Raw genomic sequence first — 16,446 nt, 5'->3', positions numbered from 1 at the left:
AGAGCGCGGCGCTGCGGCCGCGGAGCGGATGCCAGGCTGCGCCCCTGCGCGGCGCTCTTCCCCGGGTCTGGGAGCCCGCGGGAGTCCCGACCGCACCTGGGCAGCACCTGCCCCCTCCCCGAGCCCTGGGCCTGGCGAGCTCTGGAAGCCGGTGGGGGCCGCTGGGGAGATGTGCTCGGTGCCTTCTGCTCCGGGGAGAGCCGCCTGGGAAGCCTCAGGGCGCGCCTTCCCCCTTAAACCGCCGATCCGCCCCAAGAAGAGCCAGGGAACAAGTGAAATGGAGTTAACTCGGCAAGAATAAGTCTGCTGAAACCGTACCCCTAAAAAAGCCAACCCCACTCCTGAAAATACAGCACTTTCCTCCCCTCTCGAGGTGCCCATACCCCCCGTGCCACCCAACTGCCACCTTGGGCTGCGACTGGCGAGATTTGTCTTCCTCTTCCGCAGCCACCACTGGGGAGGAAGCCTTGTCTCTGCGGCCAGCTGTGTGGACTTGGCCAAGTCCCTTCCCCTTCCCCAGAGGGCGAGACTCCACTAAGGTCCCCTCAGCCTCCAGTTCTGTGAAGCTCTGGGGTCACATCACCCCCTTCCCAGATTCCTTCTAGAGGACAGGCAGGCGGCTCATCTTTAATCAAAGCAGCATCCCCATCAGCCATTCGGAGCGCCCAGAAATGTGCTAATTATTAATTGAAGGGATGTTTGTTGAGCAATGTCACCCGTGGATGGCTCCCTAAAGCTACCTGAATGGAGGACATCATTAGCATGAAGTCAAGGCCCCCACCCCTAACAGAAGCCACACCCACACCTCCAGCCCTGAGGTCCTTCAGCAGGGCGGGGTACTGAGTCATAAGCACCACACTGCAGTTCCGACTGTTAAAATCGGAAATACTCCTCCCGGTTGGTATTCCCCACCCCACCCCAGCCCCACTGCTCTATAATCTTGCAACTAAAGAGTTGGTGCCTGACTCTGCTCCCATGGGGCCGGGACCAGTTCTAACTGGCGGGTGCTCCGGCCATGCTGTTTGTTACAATGGTGAGTTTCACTAATCTAAGTTACAACTGCACGGGGTGACCTGGTGCCTTCTGACCATGGTGCCCCCCAGCACCAATGCCCCACCCTGAGGCCAGCGTGGCCTTTCACCTTAAACCCTTGCCCCACCTAGTGCCTCCCTTCAGGCTTTTTTCTCAGTCTGCCTGGTAGCAGTCACAATTTCCCGCATTTGATGATGTCTTCTGAGGCTGGGGCTGCATGCTATTTGGTTCCTCTTTTTTTCTGGTAGGGGTAAGCACTCTGCCTTTCTTTTCCAGGACAACTGCTTAGTCACTGACCCCTGGGCTGTTCAATTTCAGGCTGGAAGGAGTTGGGGGGAAAGCTCTGTTGACTGCAGAATTGTTAGATACTCACTAATCCATCTTCCCTCCAATTCCAATATACTCTCTCTATATACCCTTTTCTTCCCCAGGCATCTCCCTTCCTGCAAGAACGGGTCTTGCATGGGAAAGGAAGCGATACCTTGAGTTCAGTAAATGCCACAACTGCTTGTTTGAGTATCCCTTAGAGAAACCACATTTCAAGCAAGCCCAAGACAGTATGGATCCATGAGTAATTTTCTGTTTCTAAAGAAAATGCCTCTAAGAAGGCAAAGAAGACACACCAGGTATTCAGCTCAAAGGACCCTGCCTGGAAAATGACCCCATGGTTGGATGAAAGAAGACTTCATCCTGTAGCAAGCAGAGCCCAGGTCAGTCATGCAGAAGGTGGAATCGAGAGAGAAAGGGCAGTGAGACCCCCATCACAGCCTCGCCACGGCCCACTGGGCCACTTAATTACCCCGTTGCCTAGGGTGATGGTTATCAGCCCAGCAAAGGCTAGTCTTTGAGGGAGGATTAGTAGCTCGAGTGGGAGAAGTTTCAGGGCAGTGTTGTCCTCGGGACTCCCCCTGGAGATAGCAGAATGAACGATCGACTTACTTGCATGAAGATGGTATTTACGGGGAAAAGTTCATGGATAGTTTGAAAATCACTTTTAATTGATTTTATAATTTAGAAATTGTTTGGGACAGTTCATCCACAGGGACATGTCTAAGGTGACAGGGAGCAGTTAGGTCCCTGGGTAAGGGTTGCAGACATATTTTGATGCCTCCTTTTGGCCTTCCCAGGACACCTGTGCTCATTCCCATCAGTTATAACACAACTTTCTGAACACAATTTATTTATTGTGTTCTCCATGGATTATCAACTTTAGGGGAGCACAGAATTTAGCAGAGAGTAGGTACACACACACACACACAAAGGTTACTAAATAAAGTAACATCATTTATCACAGGGGGAAAAATATTCCAGTGGCTCTCTATAATAAGAAAAGTAAAATTCTTTCAAAAAACCTATAGGCTTAAAATGTTTCATCCACCCTTAGTTCCTAAGAATGTAAGGCCTACGAGACACATAGGGATTTATTGGAAGTCCAGGGGTAGAACTGAGCCTTGGGAATGGTGTGAAGTCTTGTGGGGAACCTAAATTATTGCCTCTCCTCTATCTATCTCTGCATCTCCACCCCCATCTTTATCTCCATCTCCATCTCTCTTCCTATCTCTTTCTCTCTCTCTCCTGGTACATCTACATTATTGTCTTGTTTACTTCAATCTAACTTTCTCTGCCACCTACGAGATAGCCAGTGGCAATTCACACTCCCAAATTTTATATAATGGATCCATCCACTCAAAAGACACCCCAACACCCCAGGGAAGAGATTCATGGCCCCATCTGGGATCAGATATGCCCACCCATTGGCCAGAGAAGCAAAATTACAATGCGCACGAGACTGAGTCCCAGCAACCAGGTATATGTCGTAGGAGCGGATTGCAGGGAGAGGACAATTCCTAGAGAGGCAGTGCGAGCACATGAGCTGGAGTGAAAACAGGAAAGACGCAGATTACTTTGTGTTCATAGTTTGTAAGTCTGTACAGATATGGATATGTTTGACCAAGCAGAGGGGAAAATACAAAAAGTCAGACAGCAGATGGTTGATGTTAGAGGAACAAAATAGAAGGAAAGGAAATCCTGTTAATTTGACTTCAGATGTTTGCTGTTTGAATGGTCACAGCGATTATATATTACATTGTGATTCACATCAAAAAATTTTCTTTACAGAGAGGTGCTGTTAGACCATTCAGCAGGAATCTACTACATGGAACTTTTATTTTCATAATTTATTTAAGTTTAATTAAAGTTTGGCAAGAAAAAGGAACTAAAGTTCTTTCTCATAAGGGCATTGGTTGGACAGCAATTTTCTTTCTTTTGTTACATTGATCCAGCTCTAAAAACTCATTCACTCAAAGGCTAGGAAGATGCCTGGGTGTATGAGGCCTCACAGTGCATTTAAGAAAAAAAATTACATTGCAGCTGGTAAAGCTCATGAGTAATGTCGAAATTTCTGATTATGTTTTAGATTCATCTTGGCTCTTTATGGATGGTGTTAGCACCGGGAAGACCTGGACTCAGTGCGGGGCCCGGTCAGCGCCCGGCCGCTGTTGGTTTCTGTCGCAGACATAGGGAGGGTCTGCATGGAAGGGCCTCACCAACAGCTCCGACTGGTAAGAATCTCCTGGGAAGATTACCATCAGTGCAGACGCTGAGAGGACGGTTCTGCTGTGAACTGGGAATCAATCGTTTATGAACTAGCACCGGGCGAACCTGAAGCAGACAGTTCTTTGGAGAAGCTGCTGGGAGGCTGCATCTACCAAGTGCCCATCTGCAGGCAGGCCGATTAGCCTTTTGGCTAAAAACAGGGTATTTCGAATCCGCTTCATCTACTTTATGACCACAGGGAAAGTCACAAACTTCCCTTCAGCCAGGAAAACCACGATCATAAAAATAATACCGTCTATAGCCCTTTGTGGGGTTCGACTGGGGAAATATAAGCAGGGCTCTTCACACGGCATTGGGCACGCGGGAAGGAGGCGCTCAATTAAAGGTAGCGATTCTCCTCATTCCCTTATGGAATCTGTTAGTGACTAAAGGGCAGGGTGCCCGCAAGACCACGGACTGTTAGGAAACATTGGCTACGACCTAGCCTCACGGACATAATGGGGGAAGACGTAGGGCGCCCAGCAGTTGGTGACAAAGCAGCAAGTCTCAGACATGCGGTGCAGCGACAGGAACCAGAGCGGAGTTTGCAGGGCAAAGCCTTGGGGGTTGCCGTTCTAGTGGTGAGGCTGAGGTGAGTTAATCCCCAATAATTGCACAGACTGAAGCTCGTGAATGGAGCACGAGCAGGTCTGAGCTCCCTGCAAGGAACAAAGAGTTCTGTCTTCTTATTTCTTTCTTCCCCATTGTCTTCCTCATTGGGTCTCATCACTCAGAGTCTCTGAAAGAAGTGTTTAGCAGAAATCGATGGATTCCCCGAAGTGCAAATTATATGGAAAGTCAAGAACAGTTGATCAGACACAGTCCTCACAGCAACAAAGGAATCAGAAAGGAGCGCTGGGCCGGGAGGCACACACAGCGAGTGTTCAACCCTTGAGGGTGCTGGGGGCAGGCCAAGGGGTCTCAAGGAGCTGGGAACTGTCCAGCTCCTTATGTGGCGGCCGGAGTCCTAGAGACTTTTAACTCTCCTGAGCTTAGCTGTCTGTGCTTGTGGGGGAAGAGAGAGAGACAGCTTGGATCCAAAGGTGAGTCTCCGGCCCCCGCACGCCACGGGCATGCCCCGGGGAGACGTCCAACAGGGCACGTGGCCGCTGCTCTCCCATCGGGTATCTTGCATCGCTGAGTGTGATTCTAGCGAGTAAAGAGGAGTATTTTCCTGCAACGTGGCCACTAAAAGCAAGCCAAGCACTTAATCTGGTGCTCAGCTGAAGGAACAGCAAGCTGTTTGGACTCAGGAGGAAGGACTGGCTGCCTGAGGTGGGCTCCCCGCGAGCTGGTGGGTTGGATGCCACGGAGAAAATTCCAAGAGGATTTTCCAGGGTGAGTCTCACTCAACAATTGCTTCTTCCTTTGCACCAACGTTAGACTCTAACCCTCCATGCAGGCCAGCTCCACTGGCTTTTCCCTTTTGTTTTGGGAAACCTCAGCGGCTGCTAATGTCTCCCACGTTACTGCTCCCACTCCTCTGAGAGGTCACTCTCATCACCCCCATTCCACAGATGAGGAGACACAGGGTCTGAGAGGCTGCTGCCAAAGGATGGGGTTGGATCTGCTGGCAGGACACGTCTTCATGTCCAAAGGTCTTTCCCCTGGACTACATGAGAAAGCTTGAAACAAAATGCAAGGGCTTCTTGTACGTTCAGAACTACTTTTTGTGAGTTGATGACACCAAATTCAGAGGAGGAAGTGACTATTTTCCTGAAATTATTAATATCAGTAGCTGGCAAGTGGAAAGAGACAGGCTTTAAATCACAGAATTTTTAATAAAAGCTATTGACCATAAGCCCAAGGTTTATGTATTTGTATATACACATGTACATATATTAAAATATGTGTATATTTGTATATATATATATTGAAATATATACACATACACATATATATGCACATGGTATGTATATGTTAAAATACATATTTGTATATATATTGAAATACATATATATTTTTAATATATATGTAAAATGTGTGTATGTGTATATGCACATAAATACAGGGGTGGGCAAAAGTAGGTTTAGAGTTTTGAGTATGAGAAACACAGAATTTATTCTTGTATTATTAGTTATTAATTATTGTATTATTTTCCATACAAATAGCTGTAAACCTACCTTTGCCCAACCCTGTATATACACCTGGATACAGGGTGTCCCAAAAAATGTATACACACTGTGAATGATTATAAAGCCAGTGTTTGTTAACATACAGCCCATTTTCAAAATATAAAAAAATCTACAGAAATGAATAATTTTTTTGTCAACGCCTGTTTTCAAACTGATGACCGTTCTGGTCCAGGCACTGCTTGATAATGCGAAGCAATGGAATCGGAAACATCCAGAATCATTTCATTCAGTATTTGTGCGTCCTCGATTCATCAACTGTTGCCGGTTTTGTACAGTAAACTTTATCTTTTATGTATCCCCATGAAAAAAAAGTCGAGTGGCACTTTAGGATAAGTTTTCTTTGTTCAAAACTTAGTCTGGCTTCACCCATTATTTCAAATCAGCTAAACCTGAAAAGGAGTGAAAATTAAGTATCAGCTGTTACAGTGTGTATACATTTTTTGGGACACCCCATATATATAAATACATATTAAATATATATTAATTACATATATATAAATACAATATATTAAATGTATTACATATATAATTAAATAAGTGGTTAGACCACCTATGATCTTCTCATGACTTCACACGCTTTTCATCTATGCCACTTACCAGAAGTGCAGCGCGACATTCATCGGTCTTGCTATTTGGCAAAGGGCGTCCTCCCTGCAGCGCTGCAAGTGCCACGAAGGCAGAGGGGCCGGTCTGCGTGCACCACAGTCGGCTCCCAGAACAGGCCTGGCGCACAGCGCGGGACTGGCGGGCGCTGGCTGAAGGCAGGGACCAAGTGGTGCGGCATCGAGTCACTCTGCCTACTCGCTCTGAGTGTATTTCCAATTATAACCCCCAATAGTTTCAAAAATTAACGTGCTGTGCTCGAACTCCCACTAATGGTTTATGACGTGAAATAAGCCAGCCTCCTGCACTCGGAGCAGCACGTTTCAGCAAAGAGCGCTGTGAGCGGCCCTCCTTTCCCCGGACACCTATTGTCACATTCGAGCTGGCCTGCGAGCGCCTTGCTCTGGGCCCCGCCAGCTCCACACTAGGCCGTGGGCTCCGCGAAGCAAAGCCCACCCTGCTCCGCCCTTGCCCTACCGGCTGGGCACCTGTCGGATCCTAGGAACAAATCCAAAGTGAGGGCCATGGCTTCTGAACCCGTCGGCTGCTGGCTATTGCAGCTGGCCGTGCGCCTCCACGTGGCCAACCGCACTCCGACTAACGTGACTTTCTTGGCCATCTGTGTGTTGGCTAAATAACTGCCTCTTGGATAGACCGGCTCATCACTTAGGCAGCTGGTGTTCTGGCGATTGACTGAGCTGAACAACTTCTGGGCTGGGTCCAGCACTTTCTGACCAGAGAAGGAAAAATGAATTTCACAGGGCTTTGAGCTGGCTTTGTGGTGTCTTTATAAAGCAAAGTAGATAAGAAAAGCAAAGTGAATGAGGAAATAGGTGGGCTGTGCTTTAGAGCAAAACTCTTTCAGGCATGAGGAACTTTGAATCTTTCTTCTTTGCGGCTGTGTTACACTCCCCCTTTTTCCTTCTTCGTTTCCTCTGCTTTTCTGCTTTTCTAACCTTCTCCCTATAACTTTTTTCCAAAATTTCCAAGTCTTATGCTCCATTCAAGCAATATTTAATTAGATTTGAGTGTGTACTAGGTGAGGGGAGTAGACTCAAGCGCCTTTGGGGGCTGCGGTGTACACCTGCCGTTCTTTTTGGTTGCTCAATATCAGAATCCCCTTCCCACATCTGAGGACGCTTCCTCCTTATGGAAGCCTGCCTCCCGCCACGGAAGCTGAAAATACCAGCTTCCCTTGCAGCTAGGGTGCAAGCACGTCAACCAAGCTTTGCAAACAGACACACCCACTCAGATGTTGTTGAATTAGAATACGTGAGTGGGCGCAGGGACCTTGAAGAACCCTTTTTGGAAAAGAGGCAGCAGGTGCAGCAGTTCCGGGGCAGGAACCACCACCTCCCATCAGAGAGGGTGCTGTTGTGTGTGCAGTAGGCTGTGGGGGAGGGGAGTGCTTAGGAGCCATGGCCATCTCAGTGGTCCCAGTTCTGTAGCACCAGCCCAGACAAGGTGTCATTCCTGCCTGCATCACTTCTCACACAGTTCTCCAGCCCTCTAAGGTATTCTGTTAACCGCTGAATATACTTTAATAAATTATTTTTCTATTAAAATTAGTCAGAGTCAGCATTGGTTGCTTACAGATAAGAGTCCAGGTGGATATTGAGGCCAGTCAGGGACCATAAATGGGTAACGTCATCAGGGCAACTGTGGAAAGGTGGGGCCCCCATGCCTCATCCCCAGCAGGTAGCTGCTAGTAAACCTTGTACAAGGTGAACCTAGTAATGCCAGGTATTTGATCTTTCCATAGAAAGATAAATTCAGATTTTTGTTTGGTGAAACACCCACTTTTAGACATTTGTAACTATTTCAAAAATGTTTGTGGGCTATCAAAAGAAGACTGTGGGCTACATATAGTTCCAGAACTACCTTGGCATCCCCTTTACTTTTTACTTTAAAGAAGTATTTCGGGATACCTGTCATAGAGAGGCTTCTCTGTAGTAACTTTCCTGGTTCGCACTTAAGCTCTACATTTTGCAGGAACTCAAGCTAACTCATAGATTTACATAGAGAATTGTTGAGGGCCAGGGTGCTCTGAATAGGAAATAACATATGTTCATTCCAAACTACCACAACTACCCCTATTGTTCTGATCAAACCCACCCAGCCAATCAAAATGCTTGAATCATGCAAAATCTCCAGCCTTGGGTATTGTCCTCTGTCTCGGAGAAGCATCCAAACCATCGCATCTCCTGATGTTCCTGCTCCAACCAGGATGCCTTGCTCTCATCTTAGCCACAGGCCATGATATCTAATGTCACAACCTCACAAGCCAAAGTCTGAGGATGTTGCATCTCATTGGTGGGACCTACATCTCAGACATAGCTGCAAGGGAAGGTGGACAGGTATGTTCCCAGCATTTTCAGCTTTTAAAGTGAAAAGTGATCATTCCTTTCACCAAGACTCATAAGATGTGTAGTTCCCCCCAAATGGAAAGGGGTTTGGATGCTTGTGGCCAAAAATACGGTGCACCTTCACTGCTCCCCCTTGCCTTCTACTTGCACGGCCCTTTTTATCATCAAGCCTGATTCCCCTCCTGCCTCTCCATCAGCATAGAAAGAAGCAGGCAATATCTACCAAAAATAGACTATGATTTCTGAAGAATTTAAGTGTAATTAAATATCACATTCTGAAAGTACACGAGCTTAATTTAATCTTTCTTTGAAGATTCTACTCTTTGTCATCCTCTGCAATTGTACACACCCATGTTTCCCAGAATAATATCTTTATCGGGATAGCCAGAAAGCATTAAAAATGCTATAGATTCAGTGGGCAAGCCCAGAACAACTGAATCAAATACTCTACGGATGGAGTACTGGAAATCTGTATGTTAAAGCTTCCTTGGGGATTTCAACATTCAGCCTAGTGTGGATATCTTTTTATTTTGAAGATAGGAGAGGTGCCCTTGTATTAAATCAAGGTTGCTTAGCATGGTGGGCATCTTGTTTTTGCATGCAAGCACACACCTGACCATTGGAAAGCTGTTCTCATTCCATTTCAATGTCATGATTGGCAGAGGCAATGTTGATCATAGTACCCTTCTCCTATTCCCAAGAAAGGGCCCGTTACCCTGGCCACGCCAACCATTATGTTCCATGCCCTTGGCCACAATGATCGATCCAAGCAAAAGCAATCAGAGTTGGCCCATGAGGATTTGATATTTAGAAGCAGAAGAAAAAGGACCCTGCCTTTGCCTTCAGGGCACCTGGGTGGGCAGGAATGGAGGCCAGCTGATGGAAGTGTTCTTGGGCAGCAGTGTTAGAGAATGATGCCAAGATCAGGAAACTTAGACAAGAAGCAGAGAAATCGAGATTGAAATTTTCTTACTATGTCTGCTCACTCATCCATGAGGCCCCCTCCACATCAGGCCTTGGCCAAAATGGAACCTGTTGGGAAATGCAGTCTTTTGACCCCCTCTAGGCCACATTAAGAATGGGCCGTGGGCCTGGAGAACTTCCTTCCCAAGAAATAGTCTTCACAGCCTGTACTAGGTTTATCTCCTTATATAAGACTTTCTTCCCATTATAAACTCAGTGTATGCTCCTTCGTTCTGCTTAAGAGTGTGCGTCACATGGCACCTGGACAACCCCACTGCTATATCTGTCCCCTATGGGGAGAGGACAGGGTCCTCATGCAGCACAAGATGGGTGCATACACACCAATGGCCCCGAGTAGGTTGCTGGGGGCCAACACCCGCTACTGAAGCTGATGTTTCTTTGTCTTTTCTCTGTGCAAGGAAAGCTTGTTCCATTCAGTGTTTGACTGCAGTGTTTTCATTGGCAACTCTGATACCAACACACAGTGAGCAGAAGTGCTGGGACTTGGGCTCCTGGTGACAGGGCACAGATGCCACTTGCTCAAAAGAGCCCATACCTCTTTTTTACATTCAAAGTGGATCAAGTTGAATTTCTGCCCCTGGCAACCAAAATCTTTGAGTAATAGCGTTGTATTTTGCTTTCAGTAGAAAAGAGTAAAAAGGTACAGGGGCAAATACATTTTTTGAATTTCAGTAATCAACATGAAATGAACATTTGCCTACTGACCTTTTAGTATTCTCGGTTCTCACCAAGAAGATTCCTTGATTACGTTTACAAGAAAGTGTTAATAAAGAAGCCAGTGTGACTCAGTGTGGTAACAAGAAAGGGTTGTGTGAGTGCAAAGTGACCTTTGGAGGGCAACTTGGTGAGGACTTCAGCCCAAATGAGCTGGGGAGAAAGAATGCCCTTAACAGAGTCAATTAAAATGATGAAATGTAATCAATAGCAAGCCCAGCAAGAACTTTTAGTCCCCAAATCTTTGCCGAAAGAAGCAAATCCTTGCTGTCTGTACCTCCCGTTGCTCCGTGGCCAGCGTGGGCAGCAAGGGGAGGGAGCTGAGCCACAGTACTGAAGGCAAGGAAGACGTAGTTGCCACCACAGATGTCCTTGGGGCCCAAAGGTGTCATTCCAAAGCCCGCCAATCCACTCTCCCTAGAGCTTCCTTTATAACAAGCCAGCTCCAGAGATGCCAGGCTCATGTGCAATTAATGATTTCACGTGCTCTGCCAAAGCTCTGTCAAAACAGCCTCTCGAAAACTCAAGTTCACATTGCTATGGAAACTCTGTCATGTCAAAGAGAAAAAAATAAACACACAGGAGTTATTCTCAAGTTCCAGATAAACTGTTGACTATGTGCGTGAGGGTTTGGGCATGTGTGCGCGTGTACACACGTGCACACACATGCACACACTCCTGCACGCACACACTCTCACACACACACTCATGCACACAGTCCCATGCACACACGCACACACTCACACACAATCACATGCACACACACCCATGCACTCATGCACACGCACACGCTCACACACACTCCCACGCACACACACCCATGCACTCATGCACACACACGCTCACACCTGGAAGAAACCTGCCGTGTGTGCTCACCCTCTGCGCGTGAGGCTGGCGGGAGGCGGGCTTTTCCGAAGGGAAAGGTCTAAAGCATCTTCATAGGAGGATCTACAGCAGCCGCTGGCTTTGGTCTCCGGGCAGGGGTCCCGTTTGATAGACGACACACGGAGGGGGAAAGAGTCACAAAGCTCTCTCAGATCCCTTCATAGGTTTTCAACACCTGCTTCACAGCCTTGAACCCCTTCCTTTCAAGTGCTTGAAGTCCCCTTTTCTTTATTTCTCTCTGTCAGAAATTCTGAACCTGTGCCTTTCCTGGGAATAAATAGGCGCCACTGCTGCGGTGCCACGACACAGGGTCTAATTCCCTGATGACGACTCGGCGGAACAGGGAGCGCTCGCCTTGTCCAGAAGTGGCGGTGGGCGCGTCTCTGACGGTCCCTGGAATTTCTAGAAGACGGGCCTCCACCTCTGCTCCGTGTTCACCGCCACCACTCAGGTTAAGCCACCACCATCGCCCACCTGAGGACTGAAGGGCTTTCTAACCGGTCACCCTGAATCCAGGGGACCCCCCTCTTCCATCTTCCTCACTGATGCCAGGGGCTGTATGAATGCCCTCGTCGGTTTCCCATTGCCATAGATAAAACCCAAAGCCCCCGTCTGCCCTGCGATGCCCACTCGCCGCCCCGGCCTCAGCGCAGGGCACGCTCCTCTGTGCTCTCCACGCTCCATGTCCCGCCACGGGAGCTGAGTCCACGCAGCTCTTCACACCCGCCTTTGGCTGTTCCCACTCAGGCCTATGTGCCAGAAAGCATTCCTCCCCGCCGCCTCGCCCTGCACCTGGCCACTCCCGCATTTCCTCAGGACTTAAATGCCACCTCCTCACGGAGCCCCTTCCCACCCCAGGATGCCCTCCCCTCCCAGACCCGCTGGGTTTGCTTTCCTTGCCCATGGTCACAATTACCATTAACCAGAATATTCTATTTTCTGATAGTTTGCGAACTCCATGAGACCTGCGGTCATCTCAGCCTTGCTCAGATTTGTAATTCCTCTACCCCACGCAGTGCCTGGCACACAGTAGGAATTCAATAATTTTCTTGTGGAACAAATAAGTGAATTAATAGATTCTGGAAATCTGCACCTTGGCCATAAATCCCTCAGTGACTAACGCCTTGGTCTTCAGCCTGTTGTGTGGTAGGACATGGCTCACAAGCATAAGTCTGCATGGCAATAGTGTCCCAGGCCAGATCTCTACTCACCCAATTGTAAGTGTCTGTTAAGTCCCAACCTAAATATCATCCAGACCTGCACCCTCAAGATGAACTTAGAGAGGGTGGGCACAGGGAACAGGCAAGGAGGGAAAGTTATCTTTGGAGATGAACTAAAAACCTGAGCGTGAAAGACTCCAGGAGCCACATCAGGGCAGATATTATCCAAGACAGCTTGAAGAATCCTGCCAGGTTAGAAAGTAAACATTGACCTTGGCCAAGGTCGTAGCAGAAGGATCACAGGCACAGCTCTGACACAAGGTCGGGGGTGAGATGGGAGAATGGGCAGCACACCCAGTTCCTTGGTGAGTGGGGAAGAGCCTTGTGACAAACAATTCGCCACTGAACCCAGGAATGGAAAGCATTCAAACTGGCCACGGCGTCCACTCGGCCCCCAGAACATGCTTCAGGGATGTCAGTGCTGGCTCAGAGGAGCCGTGTCCAGCTGGCCTTCGCTCCCTGTGGTTACCCTGATTCCTTCATCCCCCCTCCAAAGACTGAAAGCAACCTCCACGCACCTCCTGGGCTCAGAACCACGCAGCAGTTCCCATTGCCCACAGAAGAAACATCGAGGCTCGACCGAGCACTGCAAGGCTTTGCAGGTTCTGAATCTCTCTCACCTGCCTCTCCGTCCACAGCGCTCCCTCAGGTCCCCAGGCGGCCCACGCCCTTTTCTCACCAAAGGAACTGCACATGAAATCATCTCTAATCCTTCAACGCCTCTCCCTCATCTCTTGGTTAAATCCCAATCATTTTCCCAAGCACCACTGTCCAGCAGAACTTCCCTGATAACAGGAATGTTCTAGATCTGCACTGTCCAACATGCCAGCCACAGGCAGCTGTCAAGCTCTTAAAATGTGGCTAATGTGACTGAAGAACTGAATTTTAAGCTTTCTTTAACTTTAATTAATTTAAACGACCACATGTGGCCAGGGCTACCACATTGGGCGGTGCAGTTCCAGAATTCAGGTCAAATGCCCCTCCTCACCCTCCATTTCAGGGAAGATGTAGATAATTCTGCACTTTTTAATCATAGGATTTATCACAGAAATGATAGATGTTATTAGTACGAATTTTATTTTCAACATTCCCCATAGTCAACAACTTCCATGAAGTCAGGAGTCTTGTCTGTTTTGTTCTATAGGGATGACCCCTGAGGCCCAGGACAAGTTGCTGATACGCAGTGAACAGGAATATTTGTGAATGAGTGAATGAGTCAATGAACGGAAGAGATCCCATGTCTATACAACTTCAGGAAATCACTGAGCACTTCTGAGCTTCGACTTATTTGTCTCTAAAGCCTGTGGGTCCTCCAACCTTAAGAACTGTGTCGATTTCACCTCTAAGTAGGAAATTACAGAAAGGTGGCGGTGGGTAGAAGGTTCTAGATGCTACTTGAGACGGTCTCGTCCCACAATTACTTTCCCTAAATCATTTCAGGAAATGACAGTAACTTATAGTTCAAAGATCAAATATGCCAAGAAATTTTAACAGAGCTCATTTCTGCCCCTTCATTAGGACACACAAAACCAATATAACCCCCACGTGACTACTGAAACAAGTCATCAGGGCAACCACTTATATTTTACCAAGGTTGGAAAGCTTTTCAGACTGGAAGTTAAAACCTGGGGCCTCCAAATATGAGCGACTTTCCCAGTAATCACTCCAGCTCTGATTTATGCAACCTAGCAACTAATAAAATGTGGATCAGAGAGATTTCATATCAATTTATAATTATCTTTTCCTTCTTATTACTTTGGGTAATAACTTCTGTGGCTTTCTCATCACACACTGTTCTTTCAGAACAAAGTAAACCACACCGAAAGGGCACAAAGGTTCACCTGGCCACCTCTTCAAATATGTTGTATAAAAAGTGTAGGGCTGGAGGGTTTACACTGAGGTTGAAATGTTTGTAATGAGTTTAAACTTGGGAAGGGTCTTGTATGCGATACTAGCGTAGCTGCCCTCTGTTGAGACTCAGAATTTGGATAGACTGTGGTCACCCTCTGGACCTACTTCGTCCCATGCTCCCTCTCCAAGCTAAGCCCCTCGCCCCCTTTGTCTCCGGTAAGTGCTGAGTAAATAATCCGTGGTGATGAGCTTATATTGGTGACCAAAAAGGCAGCAATAGCATAGTGGTCAAGTGCACAGGCACTGGAGGAGGACAGCTTATATTTTAAACTTGACCTTAGTTTCCTCATCTGTAAAATGGGGAGACTCATAGCACTTGCCTCCGAAACTGGCCTGAGGGTTAAATGGAGTGATACATGTGACGGGCTTGACACGCTCTAAATGTGTCAAAGAAGATCAACTAGCAGGACGGTGATGACATGCTAGGAAGAGAAGCAGAAATACCACCGATCTGTGGACGCCCCGTACTCAGCAGCTTTGTAGAACAGATAACATCGTCAATGAGCTTAATGTGCAGCCCTTTCTACTGGCATTCGTGTTGGATTTAATAACCACCACTTATCAAGCACCCTCTGAGCTCCGGGCTAACATAACCTCCTCAAATCCTCCCAGGGACCCTAAGAAGGAGAAGTAGTTTGCAGGTGATAGTGGTAGTAACTGTTATAGTAATAGCAATAAAAATAACACCTAGCAATGTCTGAGTACTTACTGTGCCCAGCACTGTGATGGGCCTATTACAAGTATCACCTCCTTTAACCGCCCCTAGCAAACCCATAGGATTAGAATGATAATTACTGTCATTTTAGGGGAAAGTAACTACGGTCCGGAGAGCTAACTAAGTCCAAGCTCAGCTGCGCGGGAAAGCTGAGGCTGGGACCCGGCGTCTGGCTCCTGGTGCTCCTACACTACACTCCCTCGAGCCTAGTGTCTTGGAAATCTGGAGCTGGAAAACAGGCTGTGGGTCAGTTAACAGTAAAGAGGTGAGCTGGGTAATAATGTGGACAAGGGCTGGGGCTGAAATGGGGCAAATAAAGTGCCAGGATGCAAAATTCAAGAAGGTTCTCATGCCCAAGAACCCAGTGTCGCCAGGCTGGGACTAGAAATTTCCTAGGTGGGTCACTAAGAATGACTGCGGATGGGGCCATCCGTCCTTCCACCCATAGTCGCATCCATCACACTCTATTAGCCACAACAGGTGACATAGCAAGCCCTCCTTCAGAGTGGAGATAGACTTCTCTCCACGGCAAGAGGAGCCTCAAAGTCACAATTCAAGGAGCATGGATACAGAAAGAAGACTGTTGAGAGTCATTTTCGTAAACAGTCACAACCGTGAAGACTAATGGTCATTCTATGCAACCATTCACTAGCTGTGCCTAGCGCATGCTCAACAAATACAAGCTATTTATGATATTTATAAACTCCTTCATGTGCATGTTTAAACTTTATAGATCCGTGAGTGGGGGCTGGGCATGGATGAAGGGGAGATGACAGTGAGGAGTGAATGCTTTTCCATTACATTCCACCAAGCCAAATTCTCCCTGGCTAAGCTATTTCTTGATGAGTAGATAATTTCACGAGTTATTTTAGGTCAAAATGAAAACTTCACAAGTGGTTACCCAAGATGGAAAAGACAGAGTTCAAAGTGCACCTGCAAAGATGTCAGGAACAAAAGCTGGATGGATTTGAAAATAAGTGCACTGTCTTTGCATTGGGCTCTCTTTGTCTTTTCCTTGGTTTTCTGGATTATTACAGACCAGCTGCTAATCTAATGTACAGCCTGTGTAACAACTAGGTTATTAACTGGGCCCTTTTCCTATGGACTTTTCTTTCAAAACTATTCTAAATGAAGGGAAATCCCTCTATATTAATTGATAAGAACAGAGTCAGAGAGGATCATGAGCAAAAACTGACTAATTTCCCAGTACAGACTTTTATCCTCTTAGAGATTTCCTTTATCAAACTCACACCACTCTGGACTCTGCTTAGCAGTTTCTTCATACT

The sequence above is a fragment of the Miniopterus schreibersii genome (genome assembly GCF_964146895.1).
Source record: "Miniopterus schreibersii genome assembly, chromosome: 10".
NCBI lineage: Eukaryota > Metazoa > Chordata > Mammalia > Chiroptera > Miniopteridae > Miniopterus > Miniopterus schreibersii.
The sequence above is the reverse complement of the archived record's forward strand: the minus strand, read 5'-3'. Positions refer to the sequence as shown.